The sequence below is a fragment of the Ochotona princeps genome, chromosome 17 (genome assembly GCF_030435755.1).
Source record: "Ochotona princeps isolate mOchPri1 chromosome 17, mOchPri1.hap1, whole genome shotgun sequence".
Classification (NCBI taxonomy): Eukaryota; Metazoa; Chordata; class Mammalia; order Lagomorpha; family Ochotonidae; genus Ochotona; species Ochotona princeps.
In genome coordinates this window covers 8,055,643-8,073,072 of record NC_080848.1, presented here as the reverse complement: position 1 = coordinate 8,073,072, position 17,430 = coordinate 8,055,643, and the positions used below count along the sequence as shown (strand labels likewise).

Sequence of the window (17,430 nt, the reverse complement as noted above, 5' to 3'; positions counted from 1 at the left end):
CGCCGGTTGCACGACCCTCCACTCCCCGCCCTGAGGCGACGTCCCCTCAGGCTGCCCCTGTCCTTGAGGCCCTCCTCACCTCAGGGCCCGGGCCGCAGCGCCGTCAGGTCTTGTGGAGACCCGACAGGCTTCAGAGATCCGCACCGTGTGTGCGTGTGTCTGTGCGTGTGAGGTGAGAGGCCGCGCGCGTCTCCGCCGCACCGCCTCACACGCCCCTCGCGCCCCGGAACAGGCCGGGCCCGCAGCGCCACCGCCGGGCGCCGCCTCCCGCCCGCCGCACCTGAGGGGCGGGGCTCCTGAAGGCCGGGGCGGGGCGTCGCGTGGGGCGGGACGCCTAGAGGGCGGGGCGAGCGAGGGCGCCCGGGAGGGAGGGAGGGAAGGCGCCCTGGGGGCGGGGCGTCGTTGGGGCACCCTGGAGAGATGGCGCCTCTGAGGGCGGGGCGTCGGGGCGGGGCGGGGCGCCTAAAGGGCGGGGCGAGCGAGGGCGCCCGGAAGGGTGGGAAGGCGCCCTAGGGGCGGGGCGTCGCGAGGGCGGGGCGAGCGGGGGCGCGCCAGGCCGGGCCTGCAGGTAGGTCCTCCAGAGGGAAAAGCGCCGGGGACCTGCCTTCTCTGTGGAGAGCTCACCAAGGAGACACAAACAAGTGTCTGGAAGTCACGGGCATGGAGCCGAGTGGTTGCCCTGCCGCCCCCTCATGGGTGGCCTGGTCCCCGGCCCGCTTAACCCGCCTTCTTAGTCACATCTAGGTTTAAGACAATCTTTCTCCTCTGTCCCCATGTGCTCCCCTCCTGCGTGACATCCATGGTAGGTGCTGTGTCCTCCTGGCCAGCCCGCCTGCTTGGTCGCCCACTGGACGCCGACTGAGGACGGCGGACACGAGAGGACGCTTTTCGGTCCTGGCTTGTGCTGAAATTCTGCCGGTAGGGCAGATCCAGAATTTTCCAGGCAGCTCGTGCCATCTGTGGGAGTTTGTGCATGTCGCACCTGTTGTTGCTGTGTTGAGTAGCATTTGCCCAAGTGAACTAAATGGGGATCAAAAGTTACTGGATTTCTTTGGGAAAGAAAAACTCGCAAGAATAGTATCCCTGATCTGCCTTTCTGGATTTCTGTATGGCCACATCTCCTGGCAGTTACAGTTTTTAAAAGCATACTTTAAAAATTCTGTGGATCCCGGGTACATTATTTTTGCCTTCACTCTCTTTTTTTTTCTGCCTCTTAAACATAAGCCAAATCTCCACAACATTCACTCTGCTAAATTTTGAGGAGGAAAAGAAAAAAAAAGTGGGCCTATTAATAAACATAGATTATAACTAAGTAGGTGAAAAGATTGCTAATCTGTATTTTCCTGTCAATTCTCCAGCGATACTGCTTTCAGGAATCCTTAGTCTGTTGTGAAGTCACTCGCTTCTGCGTTTCCTTCTCCTTGTGCTGTTGACATATTTTGTGCTGTCGGCAATCCTTGAAATACTTTAAAGTGACATGACCAAACTGGTTCCTCTCTCAAGCCTCTCCTTGACCCAAGCAGCACCGTCACCGTCTCTCAGCTGCGTAAGAGCTGCCTTCTTGTTCACGTGCTGGATTTCAGTACCTTCTCTTAGACTACGTGTCGGCTGAAAATAGGACAGCATCTTAGATCGATTGGAGTTTCCAAGTCTTCCGTAGTAAAGTGCGCGGAAAATGTTATTGACAGCGCTACTGATGAAAAGGCACATGTACAAGAAAGAATATGGGAACATCAGTTTCCCAGCAGTGATAATACAGCTGTGGGACTTCTAGAAAATACTAAGTGAGACCTTTCAATGAAAAGCTGACGACTTGAAAGACACAGATACCTTTACCCAGACTGGACTTGCACAACGTAAACATGTAACAAATCATCACCTGCGTACCCATGTGTCCGTTTAAAATGATTTCAATAAACAATTAGGTTGACACAAATCAGCACACGAACTCTGGCATATTTTATTGTCCTTTGGACAGCAGGCTTGTCTCTTAAAAACAATTTCATCCAATAGTCTAACCAGCTGCCAAAAGCCAGGACTAAGTAGTGGAAGGAAAGATGGTTCAGAGCTTCTGGATGGCGGGAATGAAAACAAGTAGTACTGCTCCGTTGTCATGGCGGCAGCCCAAATCCCCACAACTAATTAATAGATTTTTTTTTTGTACAAATAAGTCACAAAGGGAATATGTAGATCACAGAAGCTGTAGATTGAAAAATGTAACAAGTTCCCAAGCTGTACAAAATTAACAATGAGACAGAATTGTGACAGCACTTAGGAAGAGAAAGAGAACAAGCCGTGTTAGCCCAGATACCAACTTACAAGCTAACCACCTGCTGGTGATTAACAGACTGTAACTGTGTTATTTCTTAAATTGCAAGCCTCAAAGTCTTATCTAATGGATGTACTATGAAACTGTGGCTAAACTTCAGAGCCACATCACCAAATTGTTCCAACATATTTTGCTAATATCAACTGAAAACATTATTTTGCATGATTATCAATGCATGGAAAGCTATATACAATATTTAAAGTTGTATATTGAACATTATTTGTTATCATTTGTTTTAAAATATTTGACTTGCATACAAGCTAAAACAGGTAGTGATGTAGTTTCCAAATTCAGGCTTTGAGTTAGGTGGCATTTCAAAGAATTTCAAAGTGGTACCTTTGTCTATAACGAGGCATGATAAAACATGCAGGCTTTGTTGACAAGGTAGAAAGGGGCCTGGACAGCTTTACCTAAAGAATTCCTATCTGCCACAGCAAATATGCCTCAATTTGTTATTTAAAAACTCAATTAAATGACTTATTAAAAATTAGTGCTGGTTCAGAGGGAAAGAGTTGGAAAAAAAGACAGTATAATTAGCTTGATTTTTACTTAACCATTAGTAAAAGGAATTAAAAGTTGTTATTCTTTGTGTCTTTCCATACAGAAAATTTAGTCAAAGACTGATATTTGAAGAATGTATTATCAAAATTGATACTTAAAACTCAATTAAATATTTCCCAAGCAGCTGATGTTCCTGTTTAGTAAGAACCCCAGCTTTCCAGGTGCAACTAAAAAAAGGTGAAGAAATCAAGTTATTCTAAAACAAAAAATTAATAAAGCATCAAGCCAGGAGAGATCATGTTTGCTTCACTGTTGCATTAGGTGGTGCAAATGATAAAATGCTATAGAGCCATCATTGAGAAACAGTTACTTGGTAACATCAGAAGAAAGATGGGAAGAATGGACATTTAGAATGGAGAGCACAGAGGCTCATGTTGTAGCACAGTGGAAACAGGCAGCATCTGGGACAGCGGCCTTCATTCTAGCTCCCTGACGGTGGTCTGGAAAAGCCGAGGATGGCCCAACGGTTTGGGTCTTCGTCCTCAACATGGGAGACCCAGAGGAAGCTCCTGACCTTGCTCTGGCACAGCCCTAGCCCCTGCGGCCATCTGGGCAGCAGACTAGTGGACAGATCTTCATCCTCGTTCCCTCCTTCTCTTCCTCTCTCTCTCTCCCTCTCTGGAATTCTTTCAAACAAACAAATAAGTCTTTAAGAAGAAAAAAAAAAAGAATGGAGGATAAATCAGAGGGTACAGATAAGAAAGAAATAAGCCTGCATATGTTTTTGTAAGCAGTTAGCAATGTACGTGGAAGAATTGATACAAGTTAAAAACTTACTCATGTTCTCTTTCCCTCTTCAGAATAGAAAATGCACCTTAAGTTGGTAAAGGTGAAACCACACAAAAAGGGAGCTGGAACTCGATCCCGGTGAGGAGGTGGTAAGACAATCCCTATCTGTTTCAAATAAGTTCATGTTTCCAGGCACAAATTACATCCCACAGATGTTACAGGTAACCGAAGACCCATTTCTAGTAAGTCCTTAATACTGTAAAGAATTTAAAAGATGATGGTTCCCCTGCTTTAGAAAGAATGACATGCAAGTTGATAGCTAAAGCTGGAAACTTTAGAACGGAGAGATGCAATTCCAGAGCATATCACTAAACATTTTGAACAGTTTGATGCCACTCTGAACCACAGTAGCTCAAATAAATTGTACCGAACTTTTATAGTCATGGTACAAGTTACTTTCACTAAAACACTAAATACAATTTTTTATCATATGATTGTGAATGATATAGTATTGCTATTATAATTAGGTAAATTGAATGTTATGTGGATAACTGCATCCAGATCATCCAGATTTTCGTTCATATTTATCACAAATGATGTAGTTTAAAACATGAAAATCATTCTGGTCGAATTAGTGGATGAAGAAAAAAACATGATATGGAAAATAATACTGAAGACAAAAAAAATCAAAATTGTTTAAATATTTCTGACCTCTGAAGTGAAATCTAAAAGATCAAATTCAACAGAAATTTATGAAATTTTCTATATTCAAGTTGAGATGTAAAACAGAATAGATTTCCGGTCAGCCAGGTAAAAGGCATTCCAGAAGCCTGCTTTACCTTCAGACCTTCACGTCAGCGGGACTTTCTCTGGACAACGTTCCCTGACCCTCCAAATTTGTAGAAGGTGAATCACTAAGAACCTAGGTCTCCCTTCCCCCTCCCCATGGTTCCTCCCTTCCCCTCAGTTCTCCCCTCCACTTTTACAATGGGTGCATCTATAATTTTAATCCTACGTATCCAAATAAGGCAATGGTCACAGGTTCCAGGGGTTGGTATGTGGATTTCATTCAGCAGTCATTATTCTGTCCATCCTAGGAGAACCATTGGTTCTAAGAAAATTGTGGAAAGAAAGAGGCAAGTTAGGACCCTATTTTCAAATGTGACTTATTTATAACTGATATTGATCCTGGCAGACACTAAAGCTTCCCTACAACCATACATTACTTTGTTGCTTCTTTTTATATCCTTTCTGTTTTTCCAAGCTTCACTAGACAGTCTCAACCGATTTTTCATGCATGTTGCAGCCTAAGCTTCCCCACGAATACCATGCAACAAAAAGTAGGATATTGGAGCTGAGTAAAAGTTACCCTGGTCCCTGCCAAAGCCAAATGCACACTCCATGTAAGAATGGCTGGAATGCAGAGTCTGCACAGAAGGTCAACATCTGCCATGCTGATGCATCCGCCACCACAGAGGTTCCTCAAGACCAACCCTTGGAGACTCCATATTCCATACTGTCCCCAGTCTTCAGGAAAACGAGGACCGGTGCCTCCCGCATCCTGACCTGAACGCATTGGTGGATCTGGATCTGGGCGCCCTTCCTCTCCAACTGGGGGACTTGGTTCTCATTTCAGCTCGGGTGGGCCAGACCTCACACGGTCTCTCCCACCTCAAACCTTTCCAAGCTTCTACCTCGTTTCAGTGGGAGGTCCAAGTGGGGAGCTGCCACACTAACCTTTAAACACCAAGATGCCTCCCCTTGCCTCCGATCCTACCCATAATTCTCCTCTCCTCCCATTAACTAAGCGGACTCACAATTCAGACAGCAACTCCGGTCTCCATATCAAGGGATACCCACTCATGTTATGGCTTATTCCAATGCTCACGCCACTGGTAATTATAGGTCTCTTATTAACTATTGCCCCTTGTTTCCTAAGGTTCATTCAGGAGAAAATCTATGAAGCCTCACGGATCACCTTCAAGCGAATGCTGCTCCACCCTACACCCCGCTGCCCATCTAGCCTCTTCTGGACCTCTCCCAAGGACAATGCTTTTCTTCAGCAGTAAGTGGCTAGATCAGCTTTGTTGCTCTCTTTTTCATTACCAAGAGGCCAGAGTGATGGTTGCCCTGGTTACTGGAGGAGGTCAGAGCTTGCTTCCAGCCCAGGATGAAGCTCTGACCTCAGACTACAACCCAGAAGGCAATGTGGATTTCTGGCACGAGCCTTAGGCAGTGGGGCCACTGCTGCATCAATGATGGTCACAAGCCAATATTCCCCACCAAATAGTGGCCGAAGCGACACCCTGGCCTTTCTTTCTGTTCTCTTTTAGCCCCTTCTCCACTTCTGTCTTACTGCTGCAAGAGAGAAAGGCCCGTGAACTGGAGTTTCTTTGAATAAAGGTCATCTATATTTTTCCATGCTTGGCTGGTTTGTTCCTACACGGGTGGTCGGCAAATCTATCACCCATGATCATATATGTCTCACGATGAGCCTCTGGAATCATGTTTGCGGATTCATGAACTAGTACTGTGACATAACTGACTTCTGTGGCACAGTGAGTTATGCTGCACCCTGAAACGCCGGTATACTACATCAGAGTGCCCGCGGCAGTCCTTACTGCTACACTTCTCATACACCTTCACAGTATTGTGTGTCAGTACTGTGAAAAGAAAAAAAAGGGGGGCGGGGGGAAAGAAGGCTGGTCTCCCCCTGTGTGTCTTTCTGCTTTTCCTCTCTCTTGTCACTCTCCTTCCAAATAAATAAATAAATAAATACATTTTTGAAAAAAAAAAAGTTGATTTCTTTACTTATATGGTTTAAAGGAATTTATGAGATAGACATATCACCATAAGAAAATTCAGCTGTTCACCACAAAATTAGTGCTCCATAGTGTTTCACATCTCTTCTGTGTACACTTCGATTCAATCTGTGTGACAACGACTATTGTGGGCTAACGAATTAATTAACACTCGTTAAGCGGAGCACTCAGGAATTGGGCCTGCGGCTATAGCACCTGGTCTAATCAGACTCACTGGCACCTTAGTGGCGCCCTAATGGGCTGGGGGGGCAAGAGTATATATAGGGGTAATAAAGAGGCTTGAGAGAGACTTCTTCTCCCGCCATCACTGGTCTCCCTGTGTGGGTGCTTGACCCCCGGACCTTCGGCTGACCCCCGGACCGTTGCCGGCTCTGCTGGCCGCGACAAACGACAACTACGTACTATTGTTTTTCCTTCCTTCAAATAAGCACCATGAAAACATAAAGCACCAGAGACTACAAACAAGTGAACAGCATATTGGGAATTGATATACAATGAAGAAAATCTATTTACATATATAACATCTAAATATATAAAATTAATATATAGTATAAACATACAGATTTTATATCTAAATTATAGATATATTATAAATATATTAGATATTATTTATACATGATATATTGTTATACACATGTATATACACATATGTATATAAAGTTCTTTTCTACTAATACTTTCCTTGAAGATATTTATTTTTTCATTTAAACTACACCAAGGCTCAATTCCAATATTTGTACCTTCCACATTTCTCTTTACTGATCTTCCCATTCCTTATAAGAATTTGTGAAATGCCTGTTGGAGGGAAGGTACTGTCCCGGCATTGTGGATGGAGCAGTGAGGGGTGTAGCACAGTGGAGACGGAATGAGGGTTAGACAATGAGGGAAGGGACATTGACGTGTGACCACTCCCATCATGGCACTAGGTTCTTAGTGATTCACCTTCTACAGAATTGGAGGGTCAGGGAATGTTGTCCAGAGAAAGTCACGCTTCTGTGAAGATCTGAAGGTGAAGCAGGTGCTAGGCAAAGGGAGAGAGAACATTCTAGAATATTTCTACTTTCAGTTATGTCAGCCTTCCACCCATTTATTAGTGGTATTCTCATACCCAACGATGGGCAAATTCAGACAGACCTCACTTGAAGGTTCACACCCCCAATCATTTGATGGTAAGTTCTTGATGTAAAATTCTCAAGTGTTTCATATTTAATGAGGCTTTTATCCACAATCCATTTTTTGTTTGGGCTTGTGTTCTCTCAATAATGAGGCAATGTTATTGCTTTACCCTACATCATTTTCCCATCCAGTTACAGCACAGTCCTGTGTTAATAGCTAGTAATAAAGGAAATGTCAACCGAAAAGGAATAAGCAAGTACCTATTTTTGCTATTGTTTCATTCTTGTGGTTCCATTTTTTTGCCACTAGATGGTACTTGTATGCCTGAGGGACAAAAATGCTGAATCAGTTTACCCTCTGGGAAATACCTGGAACTAACCAATCAGAAATCAGGACACTAAGATAAAGAAACTGCCCAACTTAAATGTTAGATGATCCTAACTCCTAAATCTATCCTTAAAAATAACACCAAATCATCTTTTCTTTTTGAATAAATATGACAGGAAGAAACGTAAAATTAAATTACCTTTGAATTCCTGCCATCTTGTATCTATTTCACCCCCAACCCCATCAAGGCTTTATTTTTTTTTCCTTTAATATTCATTTATTCATTAATTACATTGCATTACATGACACAATTTCATAGGTACTGGGATCCCCCCCCCTTCACCCCAAACCCTTCCCCCATCATGAATTCCTTCACCTTGATGCATAACCACAGCTCAAGTTCCGTTGAGATTCCCTAATTAAAAGTTTACACCATACAGAGTCCAGCATCCCACTTGTCCAGTTCAGGTTCAACGCCCTCTTAGGGAGGCCCTCTCAAGTTTGAAGGCAGAGCCAGCAGAGCGTCACCTCGATCAATTAGAAGCTCCAACATATCATCAGCAACAGTCCAGGTACGATGAGGCTGGTGCAGAGTCCACTGATTGACATAGTCCGTCTTAGGGTTTCCCCTTGTCCAGTTTTCCGCTGCAAGCATAAAGCTGAGGTGGTTGATTCATCTTCTCCATTTTCCATCTTTTTTTGATTAATGCTTTGATTCCTCCATTTTGTTCAGGGGAATCCCCCTAAAAAAAACTTTGAGGCATTCCCAGTCCAGGCTCCTACATGTACTACTAGCAAGCACAGTGCTCGCCACCGTCCATCACTCCGATCAGCTGATGGTTTTATCCCCTGGGTTGGCTCTCTTCTGAGCCCCGACCTCTATTGGAACCAATGAGTATCGCATCTCTCCCCGGCTCTGCCCATCACACTCTCGTCCCTCACCTAAACCAGTGGGAGGAGTGCTGGTCGGGTGTTGCATTCCCTACTGGCACAGGCCATTTCACCTTGGCATTCTGTGTTTTGTACTGTTTTTTTTTTTTTTTTTTTTTTTTTTTTTTTTATCGCAACCAAACCCGGCCAGGCCCCCACACAGTTTCAGCACTTGGGCTTGCATCAAGGCTTTATTTTAATTTGTTATTTTCACTTTCTAGTGATGATGTAGTTTTAATATTCTAACCTGGAAAAATTGGACTCTTCTCTATTGGAGACCATTCTCCTATCTGTCCAGTTCTTTGTTGAAACTAATGCTTTCCCTGTTATTGGAATAGCCTCCTTCCTTCCCAAACACTCTCTCCCATGTTGTTTTTAGTAATTGTAATAATTCTTCAAAGCACCTTTCAAGTAACAACTCCACCATAAAGTGTTTTTCTACTATCACTTCCAGAATGGCCTCTTACAATTCCACTTACATATTTTTTTTTAAGATTTATTTAGTTTTATTGGAAAGTCAGATGTACAGAGAGAAGTTGAGTCATTTGTTAACACGCTACGTTTGTAACATGCAGTATTCTGAAGAGCTGTATGTGCCTGTAATACTTGGACTTTCTGCTCAAGATTATTTAGAAAGGAGTCCTTTTTTAAAAAAAATATTTATTTATTTTTACTGGAAAGGCAGATATACAGAGAATAGGAGAGACAGAAAGATCCTCCATCTGATGGTTCACTCCCCAAGTGACCACAACGGCTGGAGCTGAGCCAATCCGAAGCCAGGAGCCAGGAGCTTCTTCTGGGTCTCCCATGTGGGTGCAGGGTTCCAAGGCTTTGGGCTGTCCTCAACTGCTTTCCCAGGCCACAAGCAGGGAGCTGGATGGGAAGTGGAGCTGCCGGGATTAGAACCGGCAACCACATGGTATCCTGGTGTGTGCAAGGCAAGGACTTTAACCGCTACGCTATAGCGCTGGGCCCAGAGACTTTCTATTTGCTGCATTTATATAATGCTTGTCTCTGGAGTGTATAAACTTAATCATTGGCATGTTCTAAAACATTTAGCACAAGTGTTTATTGAGTTGATGTTAATGTTAGCATTTGTAAGAAGACTGAGATGGTCATTCTTGATGATATGCTCTGTGTAATTTGAATGCAAGCCATCAGAAGACGTGTGCTACTCATTTGTCTTTCTGAGTCATAAACACAATCAATGCATGAGAATCTCACCTTCAAATATTCAGAATCAATGGTAAACTAAGAAGTTTAGAGGCAGTGGATGTGATGCAGCAAGCTAAGCCAGTGACTTATTTCCTCTCTCTTCCATTCTTTCCTTCTCTCTGTCTCTCTTGCTCTAAGTATAAATAAAATTTCCAAATAGAAAGCTGATTCATAATTGCACAGAGCAAAGGCTTCGAGTACCACATATGGAAATATTCAAAGACGCAGTAGTAAGTGCTGTGAGTTGATCAAAAGTTGTGGTCCTAAAGCCAGTTAAATTTAGTAAAACAACCTGAACAAAACTACAAATGAAAATCCACAAAGGGGGCCAACATGTTGGCTCAACTGGTTAGTCCTCCCCCTGCAAGAGCCAGACCCCACGTGCACGCTGGCTCGTGTCCTGGCTGATTCGCTTGTCATGCAGCTCCCTCCTTGCAGTCTGGGAGAACGGTGGAGGACAGTCCAAAGCCCTAGGACTCGGCACCCACATGGGAGAGCTGGAGAAAGCTCCTTGCTCCTGGCTTTGGATCGGCTCTGCTCTGGTCATTTTAGGGAGTGCACCAGTGGATGGAAGATCTCTCTCTGTCTCTTTTTCTCTCTCCTTTCCAATAAAAATCAATAAATGTTTAAAAAATCCATAAGATGATTTTTTCCAAAGGAAAATAAAAAGCAACTGAAAATATAAGGTGAAATACTTTCTAAGGAACAGGACTTTATTGGCTAATAATAACAAATATATGATTCTGACAAGTATGTGTTTCAAATTCATAAATTCTGGTATTGTTGTATATGTTGAAGATAAAATGATTAATTGGACATATAAACTCTCTCTTGGCAGAGGGTTTTTAATTCTATTGGAAAATTTAAAAAGACAGACAAATTAAACAGATGGACTAGTACAGAATAGGAAATGACTAATAAACTGGAAAATAAACCTGGGGAGCTATCAGTACACACAGAAGATAAAAGAATGGAGAGCAGAATAGTGAAGTTTTACAATGTATTTACAGATACAATAATAAGATTTAACATATGAGTTCCCCAAACAAGAAAAACAAAGAATGGAAGAAAAGGCTCTATTACAAGAAAAAATATCAGAGTCTCCCTCAGAAATAAACGAAGGCCAAACATGGAACTACAGTAATAATTGAAGATTAAACAATAAAATAAAAAGAAGAGCAAAGCAATAAGGAAACAAAAAATTACAGAAGGCTATGGAAACTCCTCTCATCAAAACTGTCATCTATGCATTAATACTTAAATGATACTCATGACCAATATAATTAAAATACTGTGATATGAAGGAAGAGGAGATCGGAATTGCAGTACATTCTGTTTTTCGAGGGGAGGCTACATTTATTCACCACATTGAGATATTAAAAAACCACATTCGCATATTCAACATTCTAAGTGGATCCACCTTGCATGTGGACTTGCGGCAGTGTTGAAGCATGTTAAACGCTGGTGGATGGGAAAAAATGAAGGAAGGAGAGAGGGGGGGAGGGAGGATAGAAGGAAGGAACAAATGAATGGAGGATGGAAGGGAGAGAAGGAGGGAGAAGGAATAGAACATAAGATACATAGAAATATTACCTAAGGTGAGCTCATGTATACGGAATACATGGACAGGAAGAAATGAAAGAACTGGGTGAACACTGATTATGAAATTTCATATTCATGAGAACCCAGTTTGGCCCCTTGAGATCTCTGTATGAGATGGTTATCTAATAGCCACGGATGTTCAGCAAAGTATCAGTGATGTGTTGACAATCATAGGCAGACAAACCCATCCCGAGTCTTTCTGGCAGAGAAAACACCAATTGGCTGAAAGAACTTTTCCGTCTTTTCGGCTCACTTTTCAACTCTGGTCTTCAAAAACCACAATGCTAGTGGGAAAACCTGCTGCAGAATAGTAGAGAGGACTCACAACCATTCTGTGTTTCAGAATTTAGGCAATTCGATCCTTCTGTACCAACCGCACCCTTTGCTGGGTATGTCGTTATCCTCCAGTTCCTTCCTCCTGCCTCTTGCTACATGATTTGATCCACTACAGAGTATCACTTCAGTATCACGTCTCTGGTAGTGGACCTGGAGGATACAGTGGTACTTATCCAACTGACGTGTCACTAAGAGGTACATATTAATCATCTCTAAGCAAAAAATATGAAATCCAGAATGCTAAAAATCTGAAAATTCTTTTGATCACTGGCATGAGAACATCATTGGGCAATTCTACAACCGACCTATGTGATAAGTTACAGTCCAAAATAGTGCACAAAACTGTATCTTGGGAAAGAGACACAATGTGGGTAAATTCACTTAGGAAGATAAACTTACAGAACAGATTTTAGAGTGCAGGTCTGCAGAATCTGTGATGGAAGCCATGCCATGTATGCAATCCCGAGAGGGGGTGTGGGCACAAAGGAACCAGGTTGTCGGGAAGCAAGGCTGCATGGGAAATATAGATACAATCCATATGATATTTGTGCAGTGAGTCCAGATCTGCCCCTTTTACTTTTTTTTAATACTATCACATCAGATTGAGGGTTGACTCAGAAGGGCTTTTGCTAAGTTGGAAACTAGTTTAAAAATAAAAGTAAGATTACATTGGTGCTGCTTATTTTTAGTTGCTAAATATTTATAAGTCAGCCCAATATTACGTTGGCGTATTTTTGTGTGATTTTTCCAGAAAAACAGTCCATCCAGTCAGATAGGTGGTTTTCTAAGTAGGACTGTCTTTTGCATATGGGTTTTTTTTTTTTAAGTGTTCTTATCGAAGTTTTTATTTTCCAAACCAATTTTTATTTTTGTAGTTTGGTGGCAGTGCTGCTGTTAAAATGGCTTACATGCATTCTCTTAAAAACCAGGGAAAAGGGGAAGTGTGTGAATAAAAGAGCACTCTCCATCTGCTTTGATGGACATGATTCAGTGCAGACGGTGACAGACCAACCGATCCAACCTGGACATGAGTTCAAAAACAACTGATATTTATTTCTTCCTCATGTAACAATTCCAAAGGGATCCAGAGCTTGCAAAGGGTACAGAGGCACGACTGTCCCTCTCGGGACCTGCCCAGGCCCTGGAGCAACATTCCTCCCATACGCCTCTTCTTTGGTGTGAGAGCTGGGCAACTCCTTCTGATCTCAGGGAAAAGTGCTTCTTAGCTTTGCAGCCACTTCTCAGCAAAAGCTTCCGATTATGGAAGGGAGACCACAAACTCTCAATGACAGTAAACCCTTTTCTCTCTCTTACAGATATAAAACAGTCTACCCGCCCCCCAAATATCCACACCTGCAACCTTACAGGGGTTGTTTTATTGACAATATTTATTTCACCTCATTATTATCGCCTTCCCCCTAAAAGTCAGAAATGTATATTCCACTCCCCCATGCACAGTTTTGCATTTTATCACAGTTTTCTAATGTGTTAACACAGATGAGTGCAATGTATTCCTGATAATTATTTTAAACTTTGTTTGAATTTCTGCTCACCTCCAATTCTTCCTTTGATTCTGACTAAGCTAACAAGTTGTTTATATGTTTTGTTAATATGTTTAATGAAGAAGATGGGATTTTATTTTTGAATTCTATCATTTTTCCACATTGAAGTTTTAGATTGCCGTCGTGCGCCTCAAAACAACATTTTGCTCAAGGATGAGCTAAGTGCACAATAGTGGTTCTGTAAGAATTCACTGTTTGGTGATGTCAGCATTATAATTTGCATAAGTATATGATGTTTGCACAGTGACAAAAATCACCTTACGACACAGTTTTCAGAGTGCATCCTTGTTGTTAGATGATACGTGGATGTATTAAACTTCGTGTTTGTGTTCAAATACAGTTTTATTTGCAATAGTATAGGAGTAATGCATGAGGATGCTTCAGTAGGTTCATGATAACTGTCTAATATAAGAAAAATAGGCATGAATTGCAAAATGTTTTTGCTGCAAACTGAAATCTTTTCATTCAATTTCCCACTAATTTGTTGAGGTACCCTCATATTATACAATCTCTCGCATGTTTAAAAAAAACCATTCCTTTGCCCTGATGTATGGATCGTTATTCCTCAGGATGTGGGATTCTTGGGTAACATTCGTCCACCTTCATGCACTGGTTTTCTTTTCTGAACTATTAAAGTTGCCTCTATCGTAAATTTCTCTCTTAAGTATTTGTGTTTGATATTTTCTAGGACTAGGCTCGTGGCTGAAGTCCTCCCCTTACATGTGTTGGGATCTCATATGGATGCCAGAATTAAAATTTGTAGCTGGAAAACAGGAGGTGAGTGCATGAACATGAGAACTGCTTTTGGAAGCAATGAGTGGAGCTGTGTTTAAATCAAACCCTATTTATGGACAATGATATTTGAACATTGCAGAATGCTCATGTGCCATGAAGTATTCCTTCTTTTTAAGCACTGAAAATGTAAATAACATTCTGAGGCAATGCTGGGCTGGATTTGGCTTCTAGGCTGTTGTTTGTCTACTCCTCTGTTACATGCTGAAGAAAACAAGGAAGGAATAAAGGACCTGCTGAAGGGATGTTTATAAAATGGTGAAATCTTGAGTCAAATGCAAACTCCAAATGGCCATATGCTAAAGATTTTAGTTGGCTCTTTAAATAATGAAGTCATCACTAGGATGTTACAACTGGTTGAAAGACGGCAAAGCAGGCACATATCCTCCTGTAAATCAAAAATGCTGCAGGACTTGGCTGATGGTTGCACAACTGGGCAAGTTTCACAGCACAACAACCAATTGTACTTGTTTGGACAACATTCATTAGCAGGCCCAGCGGGGTAGCATAGCAGCTTGCTTCGCATGTGCCAGGATCCCATATCGACACCAGTTCTAATCCCAGCAGCCCCGCTTCCCATCCAGCTCCCTGCTTGTCGTATGGGAAAGCAGTCGAGGACAGCCCAAAGCCTTGGGACCCTGCACCTGCGTGCACCTATGAGCGTCCCCAAAGAAGCTCCTGGCTCCTGGCTTCAGACTGGCTCAGCTCCAGTCATTGTGGCTGCTTGGGGAGTGAACATCAGAAGGAAGATCTTCCTCTCTGTCTCACCTCCTCTCTGTATATCTGCCTTTCCAATTAAAATAGGTAAATTGTTTTAAAAATTCACTTGTGTTTCTAAGGACAAGAATCATGTGCCTTACCCTTACATTTTTTTACGATTTGCAAAGTTGTGAAACAGCTTCGAGGCAATGTGAGGCTCAGGATCCTCCATTATTAGCTACATTATTGAAATTCACACGACTTTATAGGCTTCTCGGTTATATCCGGCATGATGACACCTTAAGTGTACGTTTGTTTTAAAAATAGCAAATGTTTTTCTTAGTACTTTTTCAAGAGAACACTGTAGAATCGTGGTGAAATAAATAAACGTCTCTTAGACTCCGTCGCTTTATCCATGATACGGTGATAACTGTTTCATAGAACTATTGCTAAAATGAAACGAGGTGATACACACAAGTGGCACAGCACAGAGTAACAACAAAACATTGCTATTGTTTTCTTTTAGGTTAGGAGTTTGATAATCTTTACTTTGTCTTAAGATTTGCCAAGGTACATACCCTTTTGGGACATTCAAGATAAAGATGTGGGTAACTATTTTTCGAATGCATTTGTGTTCCATTAGGCAAAGTTTGTTCTGGCGGGAAAATAAAACAAATTCAACTCTCTGGTTACTGACTGAAGTTCACGGACATGCAGTTGCCACAGGTTGCGCAGGGTATCTTTTGATGCCATTTGCCAGAGGGCAGACATTTCCAGCAGAAGGAGGAGGAGAAGCACCATCCCGTCTTTGCAAGATTCAGAATGTTCTTTGAGTCATACGCAAGCCTTCTCTGAAAGTCTCCTTGGGAACTGCGTGAATAGTATTTTCTAGCATGCGTTTAATTTTAGTGAATTCTCATAGATACACAAGAAATAATTTTTTCCTGCAAAATCCTAATACATATAAACATAATTTTCCTATAACACATTTCTTACACTACAATGCATACAGGAAGAATTAAACTTCAAATTGCTGATTTCATTTTAAGTGAATTATATACTTACTTACATCACTTCTGCTTCAACGTGCATTAGATGTTTTAAAAATTAGACTTTGAGAAGTTAGAAATCTGCCCTAAACTGAACAAAAAGGCATTGTGGAGGCAACTTTCTTTCAGAATCACAGGGGTACTTTTTCTTAAGTAACTTTTTTTTTATTATTTGTAAGCTGGAATTTTTATTCCATATACTACTCATTCATCACTGTATTCAAATTATCATCCCGATTTCTCCATTTAATGGTTTGCGGAGGCTTTTTTCTATTTATGGTAGATGAATATCAACAAAGACGCTAAAATGTAACACTAAGATGTACATTAAACGTCCATATAGGAAACTTTCCTGGGCTGAGGACATTTCTGGGCGGATTTCCCGCCAGACAAAAGGCTATTATGGGGCCCGGCGGCGTGGCCTAGCAGCTAAAGTCCTCGCCGTGAACGCCCCAGGATCCCATATGGGTGCTGGTTCTAATCCCTGCAGCGCCACTTCCCATCCAGCTCCCTGCTTGTGGCCTGGGAAAGCAGTGGAGGACGGCCCAATGCATTGGGACCCAGCACTCTCATGGGAGACCCGGAAGAGGTTCCTGGTTCCTGGCTTCGGATCGGCGTACACCGGCCGTTGCGGCTCACTTGGGGAGTGAATCATCGGACGGAAGATCTTCCTCTCTGTCTCTCCTCCTCTCTGTATATCTGGCTTTGTAATAAAATAAATAAATCTTTTTAAAAAAAGTCTATTATGATTAACTTCTGAAATATGCTTTGACATAGCTTTGCCCCATTGGTCAGCACAGCTGAACTTGAGTTTCTGCTGTGTTCTATTATCTGCTCTGTGGCACCTCGTCCACAGAAACCCTGTCTACTTTAAGAGGACCCGGTGAACTGTCCTTGAAATGATAAAATGGAGAAAACAGCTGGAGAATGTTATGAGGCAAGGCAGACTGACGTGAGAGATATTTTCATCTCTGAGCACTCGGTGCCAGCTCAGGACAGCGTTAGGAAAACAGCATGATGTGCTGTAAAGTAATACTGAACGGAACAGGTGAGTCAAGAACGAAGTAAGAATGGAAAAGTGAGTCAGACACAAAGTCACAACGTCATGAATTTGTCCTCAAGATAACTGTGTGTGACATTAGCATGCAAAGTTCTTAGGCTAGTTAAGCGGGAAAGCAACTTACGTTACAAATGCATGCATTTCATGGAAAGCACACTACGTTGTCTTAGGTGTGCAATTAGATGGACATGCAATTGGTTCTTAATCCTACTGTATTTCCTAAGACATTTATTACTGCTCCAAGCCCTGCAGTTGTGATGTGAACTCCTAATGGTCTTATGCCCAGAGACAGTCACATGGG

General features: G+C 42.2%; 1 protein-coding gene across 1 annotated transcript in view; it reads right to left on the bottom strand.

Moving 5' to 3' along the window:
* Positions 1-285, bottom strand: part of ABCA5 (ATP binding cassette subfamily A member 5) — a 66,946-nt gene extending 66,661 nt beyond the window's left edge. Inside the window, exon 1 of the mRNA XM_058675972.1 lies at positions 80-285. The gene's annotated coding sequence lies outside the window, so the exon portion shown is untranslated. The remainder of the gene's footprint in view (positions 1-79) is intronic.
* Positions 286-17,430: the final 17,145 nt, after the last annotated feature.